Source organism: Rhinolophus sinicus, chromosome 4 (genome assembly GCF_057876585.1).
Source record: "Rhinolophus sinicus isolate RSI-liver-muscle chromosome 4, RSI-T2T, whole genome shotgun sequence".
NCBI classification, from domain to species: domain Eukaryota; kingdom Metazoa; phylum Chordata; class Mammalia; order Chiroptera; family Rhinolophidae; genus Rhinolophus; species Rhinolophus sinicus.
This window is the reverse complement of record NC_142504.1, coordinates 97,609,923-97,627,466: the sequence shown is the minus strand read 5'-3', so window position 1 is coordinate 97,627,466 and position 17,544 is coordinate 97,609,923. Positions and strand designations below refer to the sequence as shown.

Here is a 17,544-nt window from a genome sequence, read left to right as displayed (position 1 = left end):
AGGTAAAACCTTAACTTTAAAAAGTACTTTTGAAGAACATACTCCCTGCTGAGCGCTTGGCTACTGGCCCAGGCCCCAAGCATCCCTGGGTGGGAACTTTTCTTTTGCTGTAGGACACTTGAAGGGTACAATTGGACAATCAGTCTTCAAAATAAAGGCAGACACCGTGAATTCCCATTTGTTCAAAGGTGGAATCGGTGTCCTGGTCCTCCGTGATTTTATTCTGTTCCAGCCCTGATGACTTTCTGCCTCATTGTAACAGTATCACCACAGGGCAGGCCCAGCAACTGAAGAGTATCCCAAATGACAGAATCTCACTGCTTAGTCACAAACTCTTTAGAAAGAAAGAGTTGTTGTTGTCATACATGGAAGGAAAAGAGGAACTAAAGCCCTTGGCTAAGAGAAGTTTCACACGTTGTGAAACCTGTGTTTTTATTCCGTCTTTGTCTCTCATTGGTAGACAGGTGTCTCAGCCTTCCCGGAGAGGGAGACGGGCTTCCTTTTCTGTAAAGTGAGAGTTGCTTTCCAGGGAGACAGCAAAATACACGTTTGCATCACCGCTCTCCGAAACCCACCAGAACAAACAAACAAACAAAGGCCAAAACAAAGGGAAAAAATTTCAACCATGATATAATGAGGAAATGATCACAATCTCACACCACAGACTCAAAGAATGTTAGTCAATTTCTACTTCTCCAGCGAATATTTACGGAGTGCCTCTGAGATGACAGCATTGTTCTAAATGCCAGGAGCTTCAGCAGCGATGTATAAAGGAAATGGAACCCAAAGAAAGGAGAGCACCAACGTCTGACACCTTTTTTTCTCTAACTCAAAACAGGTACAGATTTGGGAACCTAAGTAAGAATGTTCACAGGGCCTCTGTGGTAAGGGCTTTAATCTTTCCCAAGGAGAGGTCTGGCCTTTGCTCACAGCTTCTGGGAAGTAATCTCCAAAGCCTTTGGAATGTCATGCCTGATAGGAATGTTTTTGTTTGTCTGGGGGGCCCGTGGGTCATTCCAGATGGTCGAACAATGTGATTTGGGTGAGGGTGGAAGGATGGGGGTAACAAGGTATCAGCTGGAGACTGAGAGCAGCCACACGGGCAGTCAACCGTGTAGGTGTGACAGAGCCCTAATCAGAGCCCTGGACACCGGGGCTTGGATGCGCTGTCCTGGTGGGCAGTACTGTGTGTGTAATGTCACACATCATTATGAGAAAAAGTGGCATTGTCCCTCATTCCACTGGGAGAGGACCACTCCAGCCCTGTGCTGGGAACTCTCCTGGACTCTGCACTACGCGCCTCTTCTCTTGGCCGATCTTAATCTGCGTCCTTCCACGATAATAAACCGTAACTGGCAGTGGAACGGCGGCACTCGGTGAGTTCCTTGCCCTTCTAATGAACTATCGAATGTAAAGGTGGTCTTGGGGACTCCCGACCTCGCCATTGTTGCGATTGTTGAAGTGAGGGTGGTCTTGCGGACTCCTGCTCCATAATGTTACAGGGTCCCTTAGCATGGATAAGTAATAAGAGGCGATGAGCAGGGCAAAGAAGAAATAGGGAAAACGTTGCCTGGGACCCGTTTTCATAACAAAGAAAGGCTAGGTAGGTGGGGCTAACGGAGAACTCCCAAGGTGGTGGTCCTGCCCTCTCACTCAATTTCCTGACTGAGAACACACTTCAGGATGACTGGTCCCAAAGTGAGGGAACAACCCAAATCAAAAGAGAGCTCCTCTTTCATGGGATAAGCTATTGCAAAGGAAGGAGGACCAGAGGCAGCGCTTAGCCTCTTTCCTACTGCTGCTCACTTCCCAGTTCCCCCTCCCCAGAGGTCACCCTCAGAGGCTGCCATCATGACTGCCTTCCCACTCAAAGTCTAAGTACAATTAACACACCACTGAAAGGGGAAACAAAGGGGAGACAGAACAATTAAGGATGATCCACAAACAGGATTCTCAGGCAAATAATACGCTGAAATAGAACGTTCCATCTGAAGATGAATAAAATGCCTCCCCCACCACCAAGAAGTCTATGCATTGATACCACAAAGAGAACAGAGGAAAAGATGGGAAGAAATATGTCAAGTACACGTTAGATAAAACATAAAAGAAGAATTACTCTAGAAAACTTAGATTAAACTCTTTAGAGCAGGGGTGTCCAAACTTTTTTCAACGTTTTTTACCAAGGGCCGCATGCGGTAAAATACACAAACAGCCGGGCCACTCACTCGAGGTGAAGTACGTATTGCCTCACCTGGTTTAGTTAAGTAAACTCAATATATTTTTGGAATTTGCTGCGGGCCAATTAACAATGGATTGCGGGCTGCAGTTGGCCCGCGGGCTGCAGTTTGAATACCCTGCTCTAGAGTATTAAAACCGTAAAGTTTTATAAAACACGCTCAAAAAGAGATGATACTACAGGATGCTAATAAATAAAATCTAACATCAATTCACTGTTTACTATGCACCTGACACTGTTCTTAGCATTTTACATGTATTAGTCATTTAAAACCCACACCATATTACATGTGAGAACATTAAACAGCTTTCCCAGGTTCACTGGTAAGTAGTGGGAACTGGGCTTCAACACCAGATGGGTTGACCCCTCCCCTCTATGCTACGCTGCCTGAAAGATTTGAAAATTTTTTACCAACTAGACCACCATAAAAACCTACATAAACTCCAAGAAGAACAAGCCACACTGGCTATATTATCTGATTGCAGTGAATATTTTTCACTACTCTAGCCTAAGAAATTTAAAATCTGAATGAAATGGAAATTTTTCTAGGAAAATATAAACTGTTCAAAATAAACAAATAAAAAGGAGGTAACTTCAAATTAGCGATGATAAGAAGAAGAGCAATGAGATAGATTGAGAAAGAAAATTGTCCAAGTGCCAGGCTGGAGAGTTGTGTGGTGAATACTTCAAGGAACAGACTAATTTTCACGTATTCAAATATTCCAGAGCATTACAAAATAAGGAAAGCTTTCTGCTCTCCTTTCCCCCCGACAAATCCAGCATTACAGTGATGCCCAAAGCTGATAAATATGGCAGGTGCACACGCTCACTTGCCACGCACGCTCACCTGCCTGCCGTGCATCCAGTGAGATGCCTTGAGCTGCAGGTAAGAGAATCCTTGAGTAAAAGTGATTGAAATACCAGGCCATTTATTATCAAACCTAACAGAAGTCTAGGGGTAGGTGTTTTCATTATTGGCTCAGATATATTTAATGGACGACAGCACCAGGCGTTCTGGCCCCGGAGGTGGAAGGAGAGCAGGAGTTGAGAGGTGGAGGTGAATGAAGGAGCCAGAACCAACCCCCAAAATCCATGCTGTGTGGCCCATGCTGCACTTCTTGTCTGTATGCACCCCATTCTGATGTGCGGATGCCTTGTTCCAAGTGATTGCGGAGTCTGTGTTGTACCTGTTTTTAGTTTTACTGTCACCCCCAAATATATCAAATATTTTTGGAAATTTAGTATCTTCTAAAAGTGATATTTCAAATCACCAGGGAAAATATGGCTTTTACAGTTATCCACTTTATTATTTAAAAGAAAATAAAGCTGGTTTTCTGCCTCTCCTGTTCTAGTGTTCATTACCAATAATTCAAATATTAAAATGTTAAAAAGAAAGAAAACAACATAAGCTCACTAGAGGAAAATAGGAATGAATTTTTAAACAGTCCTCCAATAAGAAAGGCCTTTTTAAGCATGATATAAAAAGCACAATCAACAAAGCAAATGTTTGATAAATTTGATCATTTAAAACACTTGAATATTTTTATGGAAAGAAAGTATATTCTAATAAAGTCAAAAGGAAAAAAAGAAGAAGAAGAAAAAAAGAAAGAAATAGGAAAAAACACTGCCAAAACTTACTTAGACCACATATGACAGATACGGGGCCAATTTCCCTTATATAAAAATAAATGAACTCTTATAAATTAAGGCCCAATGGTTAAGAAAAAGTATACAATGTCACGAATACCTACACAAATACAAATAAAACAAGATGAGATTTATTTGTTTTGCTCACTAGATATCACCCAGTGTTGGTTAGGATATGGGAAATGGGCATACTCATACGTTTGTTAATGTAACATTTTAGGAGGAGAAGTTGTCTAATCTATTAAAACTTAAAATATTTATACTTATTGGCAGAATCATTCCTGGTAGCATCATTTGTAGCTTCACAAAATTGAAAACAACTCAAATATCTATTTATGTGGGATCAATGAAACAAATTAGAGTGCATTTATAAATTCAACAAAATGTTGATTGTCCACCATCTGATGAAGCTTGTGTTCTTGTGAGAGGAACTAAAGAGCAAATAACAGATAGCCATACAAGGTTTGTGATAAATGCTTCAAAGGAAAAAAACCTGGTGATGTTTCTTATAGCAAAGGTTGGCAAAATGTGTTTCATGGACCAAATCTGGCCTGTTGCTTATTTTGTATGGCTTGAGAGTTAAAAATGAATGATTCTAATATTTTTAAATGGTTGGGGGAAAAGTCAGAAGATGAATAATATATCATGTTGTGAAAATGATACGAAATTCAAATTTCAGTACCCATAAATGAAGTCTTATTAGAACCGATCCATGTTTATTAGTTTGTATATTGTCTATGGCTGCTTTTGCCACTGCAATGACAGAGTTGAGTTGCTTCTATAAAGCCTTTCCCACAAAGCCTAGAATATTTACTATCTGGTCCTTTGCTGGGAAAGTTTGCTAACACTCATTTTAGAGGGAATTAATGGAGGACCCAAGAGAAATGAAAACATATGTTCACATGAAAACCTGTACACGAATGTTCATAGTAGCTTTAGAAGAACCCCAAAGTGGAAATGACCTAAATGCCCATCAACTGATAAATGGACAAATAAAATGTGGTAGATCCAGGCAATGGAATATTATACAACAACACAAAGAAATGAACTACTGATAAATGCTACAACATGGGTGAAACTTGAAAACATACTGCTAAGTGAAAGAAGCCAGTCACAAAGGACCACTTACTATAGGACTCCATTCGTATGAAATGAGAAGAATAAGCATATCTATAGAGAAAGAAAGTAGATTGGTGGTTACTTAGGCCTGGGGGCTTGAGTGGAATAAGGAGTGACTGCTAATGGGGGTTATGAAAATGTTCATAGTCCCCATTAGTTTCTTTTGGGAACAGCTGCACTAGTCCTGCACAGTTTACCTCTGCACTTCTTGTGACAGAAAAAAAAAATCTTTATTATGTGAAGCCACTCAAGTAGGGTTACTATTGTGTGAAGCTATTATAAATGTAATTCCCAATTGATACAATGGGTTAGAACGCCAGGGAGAGAAAAGGAAGGGTCAGATCGCTAGGAGGAGAACCAGAAAAGTATAGCATCTTAGCGGCCAAGGGCATAGAGCTTGCACCAAAGACAGCCATTTGCTGACAGTTATAGAATGGGCCAGAATGCAGAGAGGGCGTTCTAAGGACAGGCTTGGCAGAGCAGAGGTGTGAGTGAGATGGTGAAGCTTGCAGGACAGCTCGTGTGCAGTAGAGAAGAGGTCCATGGAGTCGAGGAGGCAGAAGTCAACACATTTGTCCAGCTGTTGACATGAATGTTGAAAATAACTGAGATGATGGCAGAGTGAAGAGAAAGAATGAGAGTCAGGTGCCAGAGAGTTATCTAGGAGCTTAGGAATGGGTCCCAGAGAGCAGGACTGAAGTGCTACATTTAAAGAGAGTAATGGCTGGCACACAGACAGCGTTTCACCAGCCAGTCTTATCTTGGTGGTATCACAGCAACTTTTTGTTTCCATTTTTTCCTTAGTTGGCCAGATGCTCAGGAACAGTCTCTTACTCTCGTGATTAATACAGTTGGACCTAGAAAGCTGTGTTCCTATTGACTAACTTAGTAGGAAATATGCCTTCCCTTGGATCAGCACACTGAGAATTAGGTCTGTTTTTCTTGGCTTCCTCTACCTGGATTCAGGTAACTGGAAAACCAAATCCATAGTCAGAAGATTGCTTGATGAGCCCAGAACAAGAGTGAAAGCACTCCTGCTGCAGTTAGTGTGCTTTTTCAAGCATGATGGTGTGGATAAATCCCCTTCTCCTTCCCTTCATCTAAACTGTGTGCACATCTCTCAACTCTGGTCCCCAAGTCTTTCTTTAGTTTTTCAGATCCCCTTAAGGCTGCTGAAATTATGGCTTCCTTCAGGCTGTGACCTTAGGGGGTGTATTACTAATACCACTAAAAACCAAAGACAATCATGGATAATCATCACTTCAGTTCTTTCCAGGTTGATATCACAACTCCATATCACAGAACCAACATAACTTCTAATGGTGGCCCCACTGTCTTTTCAGAGACCACCCACAAGGAGCCCTTAGGCTGCGATATCAGCCCACCTATGCTTATGCCTGCTCCTTTCTGCATAGTGGGCATAGGATGGCATTCCCCACAGAGCTGGCAAGCGTTTGCCTAGTGGCTGTTGTGTGTAATTTTTGGCTCAGAAAATATGGCCACTAAACCCATAGGATAACACTTGTTCTAGGTATTTTCAAAGAAAGTAGGGAAATAATTGGAAAAGGTGAAAAGGTCACAAGCAATATTCTTTGTCCACAGGCATGACTCCGTGCAGATTGCCTTGAGCAGGCCAAGCCCCCCGCTGTGCGGCTCCCCTGGTCTGAGTGCACCTGTCTCAGACAATAGGGCAGCAAGGTGCTGCCCAGGACAGCAGAGGCATGGGCACATGGGTGCTCCTGGAGCAGTGGAAGACCCTGCAGAAGGGCGGTCTGAAGACAAGACGAGGTACCATGGAAGCTCTCATCAGATTCCTGAAAGGACCAAGAGGAAGTCAAGCTTTACCTGGATATAAGAAGACTGTACACACCCTAGAGGTAGAATGACTTATCCGGGGAGGAAATGTGATGTCTCTGGAGCTTACCTCAAGCAGAGGTAAGAACGTCAGGGAGAATGTGGAAGGGATTCTTTTACGGGCCATAAGGTCACGCCTTAGGACTTTTGGGGTCCCTTCCGACCCTGAGGTGCTGGTTCTGTGGCCTGATACTATGGCAATTTACCAGACGTGTATGTAGAGAGTATCCCATGTTTGTGTGTGTGTGTGTGTGTGTGTGTGTGTGTGTGTCCATTAGTTGTTAAAATCCTCCCAGCCATAATCTTGAAATGAATAGAAAGAAAAGTTTTGGTTGAGTATAAATGGACACAGAATATCATGACTTTGAAAGTAGATATTAAAGGACTAAGTATAATTGGCATTGAAAATACATAGCTTCCTTGTTTCAGCTGTGCTAATATGGAACATAACCAAGAAATATTCAGTGAAAACAAAGCAGGGGTCAACAGTGTAAATAGCATACCTCCATCCGTTTTTAAAAATTATATATATGTATGTGTATATTATATACATACACAAACATATATACTTGTATATTCATACGTAATTCTGGAAACATACGCCAAAATCTGATAACAGCAATTGTACCTAAGGAAAAGTAAGTGGCTGAGTATGTGGAAGAGATTTACTTTCGACTGAATTTTGCTGAGGTATTTTTTTTTTCAGTTCTGTGCAATGTGCTTGTGTTACCTATCAAAACAACAACAATAAGAACAACAACAACAATAATAAACTGTAGCTGCCTTACTGAGAAACCCCATTTAGTGGCAGGTGCAGGGGGGCTCTGGAGAGGGCAGCCTCTAGGGGTCCTGGGAAGGCAAATGCCCATATTTAAATACTATTCAATCCCGCCCAAGTTGAAATCATTTGTGGTGAATTCCATGTGGAACTAGATAAGCTTGAACTTGATCCACCCTCAAAGGGATCATAAAAATGAAAAAGCGTTTCGTGACTGCTAACAGTAAACAAGGAGTATTACCTTGGGTTGGGAGCACTTTCCTCTAATTTTTATACTCCTGGATGGGCAGTCTAGACACGTGGGCAGGGTTTTCATTTTGTCACCAGCTAGTGGTGTGACCTTGGGCTCCTGGAGAAGTAACGCGCTCACAAATTCATTATCTGATACATTCTGTCTGAACCAGGGTGTGCGTGGAAAAACCACTGCAGAGAAATAAAAACCGAAGGCTGGTCTTGGGAAATCAGAGAGCCTCTTAAGGAAACCACAGCCAAGTTGGACGAAGCCTCCAGAGAATTACCATATCCTGTTTTCAGCCCGAGTCTCAGCAGACTCTACCAGGTTCCAATGAATCACCAAATCTCTGTCCTGCGCTGCTCTAGGCACAGCTCACACAGCACAGATGGTGTTAGGAGCCCAGCAAGCCTCGTTAGGTGGAAAATCTCTTCTCCAGCGCTAATCCCAGTGAGCATATGTTTAATTAGGCAAGGCTGTGTGGTATTTCCACAATACAGATGATTGAACATCAGGGCAGGAGATGGCTCGTTTTCATCTTAAAAAAAAAAAAGAAAGAAAGAAAGATATACATATGGGTAAGGCGTGACTAAATTAAGGACACTAATTTTGTTAACTTTTGAATACTTAACTTCCCAGAAACTAATTTTAACTGAAACACCACCGTAGAGTCTCTTCTGATCTTGTTTAATATACAAACACATCCTTAAAAATATTTACTATATCTTTTATTTCAAAGGTAATGCATGCTTTTATAGAAAAAAAATGGGAAAATACAGAACTGTGTAATATACAAAATAAAATTCATGAAAGACAGAGAAAGAAAAAAAAAAAAGATACCATGTTAACATGGTTGCAAACTGCTCAAGGTACACTTACCTGTGTAGGAAATTGCAGTTTCATTGTGCTATAAGAATTTTAAAATGTTCTGATATTTCTCGTGAGCACCTCTCCCCTGCATGGTGGAAGCTTTAAGACTTGCCAATGAATAGTATTCCCATGTCCTCTAGTTAAACATGTACTTTTAATTTACACATCAGGCTTCTCAGAGAGCAATTCTCCATAAGGCGTCAGCTGCTCGGGGATTGGAGCAGTCTGCTTTCTGACCTGGTACTACAGCTGAAGGGTCCCTCTTCGGATTATGTGCTAGTGTCCACTGCCAAGGTCTTTGAGCCCAGCATTTCAACCTCGTTTGCTTCTGCCCATCCCCTTACCCTCTCAGAACTACTGCATTCTCTACCAGGCCTTTGGCTGCATGTGGATCTTTGCTTCCTGCAAGCAGGCTGTGGGGGCGGAGCCCCAGAAAGCTGTTTCCAGGCTCTCGGCCTCACATAGACAGGTGCCTGGCTCAGGTAGTAAATGGCCAACTGTGATTGCATGGCCATCAGCTGTGGCTAGTTGGCCGTCAGCTGTAACCAGTGAGCCATTGGCCACTAATATAACTGCTGTGGCTACGCTAGGAGGAGAGAAGGAGAGGAGGAAGAATGGGGGCTAGCAAGAAGATGGCGGCTGAGCTGGCAAGTGTGGATGGCGGTTTGCGGACAGTGTGGATCCAGCCTCCAGTGAGAGTATAGTGCCGCCAGCGAGAATATAGTGGTATGACTCCCCTACCTATGGCTCCGTGGGTGTTCCTTTTTGGCCTCACCATATCCTGCGTTCTTGTATGGGGAGCGGGACCAGAGACACCGCGGGTCTCCCGCACGACACAGGCCATGGAGAACCAGGAGCACATTGTTTGTCTATTGTCCACCCTGCCTCAGCCTCTCTCTGCCCAGGAAGTAGCCACAGGTAGGGTTTCTCCTATATTACATCCCGGGAAGTGAGGTGCTAGCCCTACGATTTCGGGCTTCTCAAAATTCATTTGGATGTTTAAGTGCCAGCCTGACATAAGTGGAGAGGAAAAACTAGTCTTTTTCCTGTGATCTTCCCACCTGAGCAGGAGAAGTCTGCCTTTGGACTCTCCGCCATCTCTGTGTTCTATCCTCCTTGTCCCTAAGTCGGCCAACCTAGACATTTACTCATGATAGGCAGAAGTGCAAGTTTCTTCCAAGTGGAAAAAACTGCATGCCCTGAGCCCTCCTGGGTTAGTACCTAATCTGGTTAAACAGGAGCTACAGGAATTTAGAAATTCTGTTTATCCTGACAAAGACGTTTCCCATGCTATAAAAACCCAATTCAGGGTGTCAAAGGCAAATTATTAACTCTTCCTTTTTCTTACAGTACAAACAGTAAGAACTGCCCCTTCTACCTGCTGTAGCCCCAATGCCTCTCATGCCCCTTCACCCAACACAGATGGATTTCATAGGCTGGTTAAAGTCAAATACATAGAACCATTAAGCACAAAAACACATTAATATACTTAGAAATATTACTCCCGTTACATAATTTTTATTGTGCAATTTTTTTGGCAAGTAGTAAAATTGAATATTTTTAAAAACATGTTTCATGTTTATATAAAAATAAAATATTTTCTTATTGCTTTCTTTAGAACTGTTTTGTATATAGTAAGGCTCTTAACTCTTTGTTTTATTTAATGTATAATTTTTCTATAAAATGCTTTTTGGTCTCATAAAATGTTTTATGTAGACAGATATATCATTCTTACATTTCTATTTCTTTCATAAGATTATGCTTGGAAAATCTGTCCCAAGACCGTTTAAATATTCACTTACATTTCTTTCACATTTTTAAATCACTAAAATTTTATGATTTTATTTTCTTTCTTTAACATTTTGGAAATTTATTTTAGGGTATAGTGTAAGGTGAAGTTCTAACTGACTACTTCCCAGTTGTTAATTTTTTCAGAATCATTTGGTGAATATTCTGGAAACATAAATATTCATATCACTGTATTTGGTGCAGATGTATTAATATATGCTTTTTGTCACTTAACTTCTTTTGAATGGCAAATATATACAACCTCTTATGTCCAAATGAGTAGTTTCCTCCTGAGTAATCTCTTTAGAAGACTGCATAATTATTTTAAGGATGCTTCCATTACTGGAAAGTTCTTTGCTGATTTCCTTTTGGAAATTGTTTTTGGAAGCAATCTTTGAGCCACATAGAAAACCAGTGTTGTAACTTAATAATACTTCTTTTTGGACCCAAAATTGCATGCTGTAGCTCGAATACCCACCTTATTTGCCAGAGAATCTGATTCCAAATGATTCCTTCCTGTTTCCAAAGAGAAAATACACTTTTGAAGCACACTGACGAGGGGGAAAACGATGGGCCTCAGCTCTGTTATATTTGTGTTAACATTAGTCTTATGAGTCTATAGTTGCATTTGATCAGGTGTGTGGATGCATGTACACAAATAAATTTCAATCTTCCTGCTCTGCATATTTGGCTGGAACTATAAATTAAAGTCCAATCTGACAAAAAGAAGCATAAGGAAGAGTCATGTGCAGCTGGGAAGAAAGTGACCTAAAGATACTGGCCTCCAAACAAACTAACTCAGTGGTCCTTCTCTTCCCGTCCAGGGAAAGGCTCATTGGATCCTGGTCTTCCTAGACTTAGATTCACCAAAGGAAATTGCACGTGATGCTTGGAACAGGATAAGGTCTGTATAGCAATAGTAAAGCCCATGGTTCCATTTAATTTTTTCTAAGGCCCTACACACTTCTAACAACACTGACTAAAGGAAAGAAATGCCAAAATTGCTATCCCTCTGGATTTTATACATTTCCCAATTTTCTAATTGCTACAGCTACTGCCAACAAAACACACTGAAAGAATGCCCCATAAGGAGAGGTCTCAGAACACACCACAGGATAAGACTGCAAATTTCAGTGATTACAATTAGAGCGGGCAGCCAACATGTAATTTTCCTTTTAGGAATGGACACAGAAGGAGAAACTACTTACTGAGTCAGAATAGATAGAAGCAGAGCCGTTTCCCTTTGTGTAAAAATCATACTTGATCAAGTGGAGATTAAAGCTAATGTGCTCTCCCCCCATTTGCTTTTAAAATTGAGGGATGTGGAAATTAGTGAAATTAAATTCACAGCTGCATTAGTTGCAAGTAACAAGAAATCCTATTTGATCTTGCATAAGCAAAAAAGAGGAATGTTTTGGCTTGTGGGGAGAAAAGAAAGAGTTGAACATGCAAACAATGGGAGAGGCGGAGATGTGGTGGCGCCTCCAGGAACGTTTGGAATCATGGCCCCAAATATGACTGGAACCATCTCCCTCTGTCCTGCCTTTTGGGTTCTTTCCACACATTGATTCACTCTGTCCCACTGCAGAGCAGCACTCTCTATGTGTCAGAGTGGATGTCTGTCCACAGATAGGAGCCGGGGCTCCTAAATGTTAGGATCTCTGTTTCTGGAGAGACACTGCCTGTCATATTGCTTTTAGTTTGAAGTTCAAAACTCCTGCTGTAGGAAGTCACTGCATGAACTCAGGGGTACCATTCGAACTGTAAATATTGTAGATGTTAACAATTCTGCACAGAGGGGCATAGGTGTTGAGGAAGGGGCACCTTTTCTAGTTTCCACAAAGATGCCACATGGGCTTGTAATGGCCCTGGGTAAGGTTCTGATTGGCACAGTTTGGGTTAGATGCCCACCCCTGGGCCAGTCAACTATGGCCACAGGATTGAGGTCATCTAAGAACATGGCAGCCCCTATGGGATGCTTCCCAGTGGAAGAGGAGCAGTTTTTCGAGAAGGGAAAGGGATATTTGCATGCTGGGCAGGCAACATATTAACTGTCCACTGTACCGCTATAGCAGTTTCGTGAACCTACTGCATATTTTCTTTCTTCTTTGAAAGAGTTTCTTGCCTCTACTCTCCTTCTTTGCTAAATTTAAACTCTAATATGACAAGGCCTGAAGCTCTGTATGTTCCCAGAGCCAGGGCGAATACTGTTTGTTAAAAGAATACACCAATTCACTTATTAGATGGTTTGTCTGAGTATGGAGCATCTTCGTTGAATTCACTGACCTATTTTCTTTGGCTTCTGTGCTACTCATACAAGATTCTTTGACCCATGTTGTTTTTCTTGGGAAAAAACCTAGTTTAATGGACTTGGGCTGGCAGCTGGATTCTAGTCCTAGCTCCACCTTAGGATGGATACTTCAACTCCCTATATCTCTGCCTACTCTTTGGAAAAAATGGGGAAAATTATATGTGCCCAGAACCAATCTCAGAAAGGTATTGTGAAACCCAAAGTGCAAAATTAATGAATGTGAAAGTGTTGGTAGCATCAGAAATGCAATCATCTGTTTTAGAAAATTAAGATTAATCTTCCGGGATTATTTGGTACCATGACTCCCCTCAGCAGAAAATGACAGGTTCTTCCTATTGGTTTTGTAATCCAAGTCATAGCCTTAATTATAGACTGTTATGCTTCTAGCAGTTGGCTCTTGTCAGAGAACTGTGATGTTGCCATTGTTCTGGGGGGAATTAAAAACCATTAGTGGTTGAATTTGATAATCCCATATCACATCAAAGAGGTTAGTTTAAGGGGAGAGAAATACTTTTCTAGTACCAAATCATATTGTTTCTGCTGTCGTTCTGGGCTTACATACATTGAGATACATTTTCCAACCAAATCCTTTGGTCTTCATCCTCATCTATCTTAACTCGGTATCATTTTCTACTATTTAATCTTATTGTGTCCCCAATCAGAGTGCCCCTAATCTTTTTATTATTGTTTAAATATTAATTTATCCTTCCTTTTGTGAACAGATATCATCGGTTATTTTCACTTTTGTTACAAATTCTTTGTTACAAATATTTCAGTATTAATTAAATTTATGGAAACACGTTTTCTGTATTTACCACTTTTTTTCTTGTATTCCTTGCCTTCTCTTCTCCTTCTTTGTATTTCTTCCTGTTTCCTTTCTCTTCTTCATCTCTTAATTCCTAAATTAGAAAGTTAAAGCATTCTCTTACAGTGAAGATTTGTGGGTGATAACCTCTCAGGTTATGTGTATGTGTCCATATTTTGCCATTTCTTGAATGACAATTTAACTGTGCATGAAATTCTAGCTTGCAAATGTATTTTCTTGCATTTTGAGGATATCAATCGTCTTTTGGCCTGTCTTTTGCCAATAAGAAGCCAGCTATTAGCCTAATTACCATTTATGTTTAGGTGTTTTATCTTTTTCTCTAATGATTCTTAAAAGATTTTAAATTTATTTTTGTATCTTGCAGTTTTATTAAGAAGTATCTAAGTGTGGATTTAGTTTTATTTTTCTTACTTGGAACTTGGTACTTTTTAACCAAGGACATGTACTGTCCCTTAATTCTGATAAATTTTCAGCTACCACCTGTTTAATTGTTGTTTCTCCTTCATTCTCTCTATTCTTTTCTTTTGGAACTTTTATTAGAGTTATTGTGTAGTTTCTCAATTTATCCTCCACGTTTTTTAACTATCTTTTAAAACTCTTTATATGTTTTGTGCTGCATTCTGAGTGAGTTGTGATACTATCATTTAATTCACTCTTTCACTCTTTAAGAGTGCCTAGTGGCCTACTAAGTTTTTAATTTTAAAATCTATGTTTATTTCAAAATTTCTAATCAATTTTGTCAGATATAGTTATTTTTATTTCTTTATGCTTTTTTTTCATTTCCCTTTCATTTTATGGATGTGATTTAGCATGTAGCATACTTATATTTAAGTCTTTTCCAGAATATCCTCTAAATTTTACTTCCAATGGAACAAATTTGTGTTTTAATTACTGATTTTGATTGTGGTCTTTCTTAGCCTTAGATTTCTTTTTCTTTAATTAAAGTTTACTGGGGTGACAATGATTAGTAAAGTTACATAGGTTTCAGGTGTATAATTCTGTATTACATCATCTATATATCACATTGTGTGTTCACCACCTAGAGTCAGTTCTCCTTCCGTCACCATATAGTTGGAGATTTCTTCATATGCCTTGCATAATTTTAGTTCGTAAACTCACTCTGAGAGGGAGATTCATTTCTATCTCTCTAACCTATTTCGTAGATTTGTGATTGCTTCTTATTAGTTTCCCGGACCCTCACCCCAGTATCTCAGACTAGGTCTTATATACGTGGGTCTTATATATAACCGGGTCTTATATAGGCAGCTCGGGGTTCTGGCCCTATAGTAATACTGAGGGTGTTTCTGATCCACTCCCAGGCCGGTGGGCAGCTTGTTTCCATTTCTGGTTGTGAGACTGTGTTTCTGTATCCTATCACCCTAAACTTCCCTCCTGCCTTTATAAAAGCTGTAAGCCCACTTATTAGTCAACAACAGTTTTCTTTTTAAATTTCCTTTCATGATCAGGAAAGTGAACGTGGCTTCAATAACCTCTCGTGGGGAGCACATTTGGTCTCCATTATTCTGGAGGAGCTGAACTCCTAACCACGGCTGCCGCCTCTCCACCTGAAGCCCAGGAAGCCATGGCTTCAGCCCTATTTACTCCTTGATGTTTCTCTATTGTTTCTGGGTCATGGAGAGTTTTATCTTATTTGTGAACCCGGTTGTGTTATTTCAGTTTTATATTTTCATAGTCATCCACTCCTGCTATCTGATGCTTCAGAATTTGTCACCTGCACTGGATATTTTAACTCCATTATTCACAGTAAAGTGATGAAGGGATATTCCTCAGATTGAATACTAGTGTTTCATTGCTTATATATTTATATTTTATGCCATAAATGATTTGGGGAACCTTTATATAACACTTGAAACAATAAAATATAAATACGTTTTAAGAACAATGTAAAGTACAATAGAATACTAAAAATAGGAGGAAAATATAAAGTTCCCAGGGGCAGATTATAAGGCCCCACATTTTGGGCTGTATCTTTGGCTCTGAGCTTCCAGGACAGCCAAAGTGAGCAAACACAATAGGTTACTTAGTTCTCTCTTTCGTCAAAGAAAACTCATCCAAGTTCTTTGAGAAGAGTCAGGTTTTTTTTTTCTGGCAACAAATTCTAAGATAAATTCCTCCTGGGTGCATCACAGGGGGGCACTGAGAAATGAGGTAGTTGACGACTTTAATAACTTTGTGAGAACATTAGTTTCCCAGTGAAATCCTAAGGCATAATGCCCACTCAGCCAGCATAGGGTACATCTGAGACAGACTCAGGTCTGAGTCTTACATGTTCTTTAAACCTTGCGATACTTTCTCCTGTCTGGGGCTCTAAAAGTTTTCCACCTACGAACCTTGTCTGACCAGCATGAGGCAAAAGGTGACTCCCCTTATTATTTAATTTATTGTTTTTGTTGTTGTTGCAAAAGACAGGCACTCAACTCAAGCTAGCTTCAGCAAAACAAAATTAAAATTTTTACCAGATTTTTATTGACTCGTGAAACCAAACTGAATAATGACAGAGAAAGCAGGGTCGCTCTGGCTCTGGAGACAGCTGAGTCTTGGAAATCAAACACTTCCAGGATCCTCTCTTCATCTTATCCCTGCTCCTGTCTTCTGTTGCCCTAACTCCTTCTTTCTCTCTGTGGGGCAGTGGAGGTGGCCACAGGCAGCTGCAGCCTTCCAGCCTCGCCCCCAAGGAGGAAAATCGTGCTTCGTCAATGGATTCAGTTAAAACAAACTTTAGGGAGCATTGATTGGTGTGGTTTGGTTCACATGCCCACTGTGGACCTCTGCTAACATTTATTAAGTGTTTACGATGTACCAAGCTCTGTACTAGAGACTTTGTGTGGATTACATCATTTAATCTTCAGAATATAGGAGAGGTAAAGCAAATAAAAAATAATCACTCTTCTAAGGCCCGTGGCCTTGGCCTCTCAGTTCCTTGATCCTTCACCTGCAATGATTTTACCTTTGAGCCGACCATGTCACACACTTCCAGAGTCATATCCTAAACTTTATCTTCAATAACCGCATAATGCCAATTTTAAGGGTCCCACTCTCCAGTCACTCCTCCCAGTACCCTGACTCCAAGTCATCAATCCTATTACCTTTCACCGTCTTAACAACACTTTCTTTCCCCACCCCCTCCCTCATGTCCTAATCTCGCCTTATCTTTAAAACTGTGGTTCATCATTGTCCTACTTTGGTCTGCTCAGGAGCTCACCCTGAGACCAGGATTTGAGTGCAAATAGTTTATTTGGGAGGTGATCCCAGAAAGTATTGGTAGGGGTAAGGGAAGTCAGAAAGGGAAGGGAAGGAAGTGAATACAGGGCATTTGTGGAGCAGGAGTGTAAAACACTCCTCTGTTATTCCCCCCTCATGGGCAAGGCAGCTAGGGTAACCTCATTATTGGCTGAAGATTGCTCCTGGGGTGCTGACACCCCAGTATTCCTGGCCTGCCCACAACACAGGCCAACAGAAAGCCCTTGGATGGAGAGCTGCAGGTGCTTGATGGGAAAGCCGACAACACATATTGTTATGGGGAGCACTGAGAGTGGGGGGACAGGGGGGACCATTGTAGTCACTCTATTGGATACACCCCTGCCTGTATCTCCATCCATTGTACTCTTCTAGGAAAATCCCATTCCTGGTGAAACCCAGTCTCTGTCTAATCTGAGCAGCTGAATGTGGCCAGAGGAAAGCAAACAAACCAGCTGATTGGTGAAACTTGCAAAATTCTTTCCCCTCCTCACATTTGATTCTTTTTGCATCTTACTTCATTGAGAAAACAGATGCTATCAAAAGAGAGTTTCCATGTACCACATCTAAACACCTATTGGTATCTACTCATATACTCTGCCTTCTTTTCAGTTATAATAGACCT

The 17,544-nt window shown here is 40.9% G+C and overlaps 1 long non-coding RNA gene across 1 annotated transcript; it reads left to right on the top strand.

The window, feature by feature from the left end:
- Positions 1-618: 618 nt before the first annotated feature.
- On the top strand, positions 619-10,237 carry LOC141573061 (uncharacterized). Its single transcript, XR_012498630.2, has 3 exons — positions 619-838; positions 6,605-6,937; positions 8,039-10,237. It is a non-coding gene; the product is annotated as an uncharacterized LOC141573061 (long non-coding RNA).
- The last annotated feature ends 7,307 nt before the right edge of the window (positions 10,238-17,544 follow it).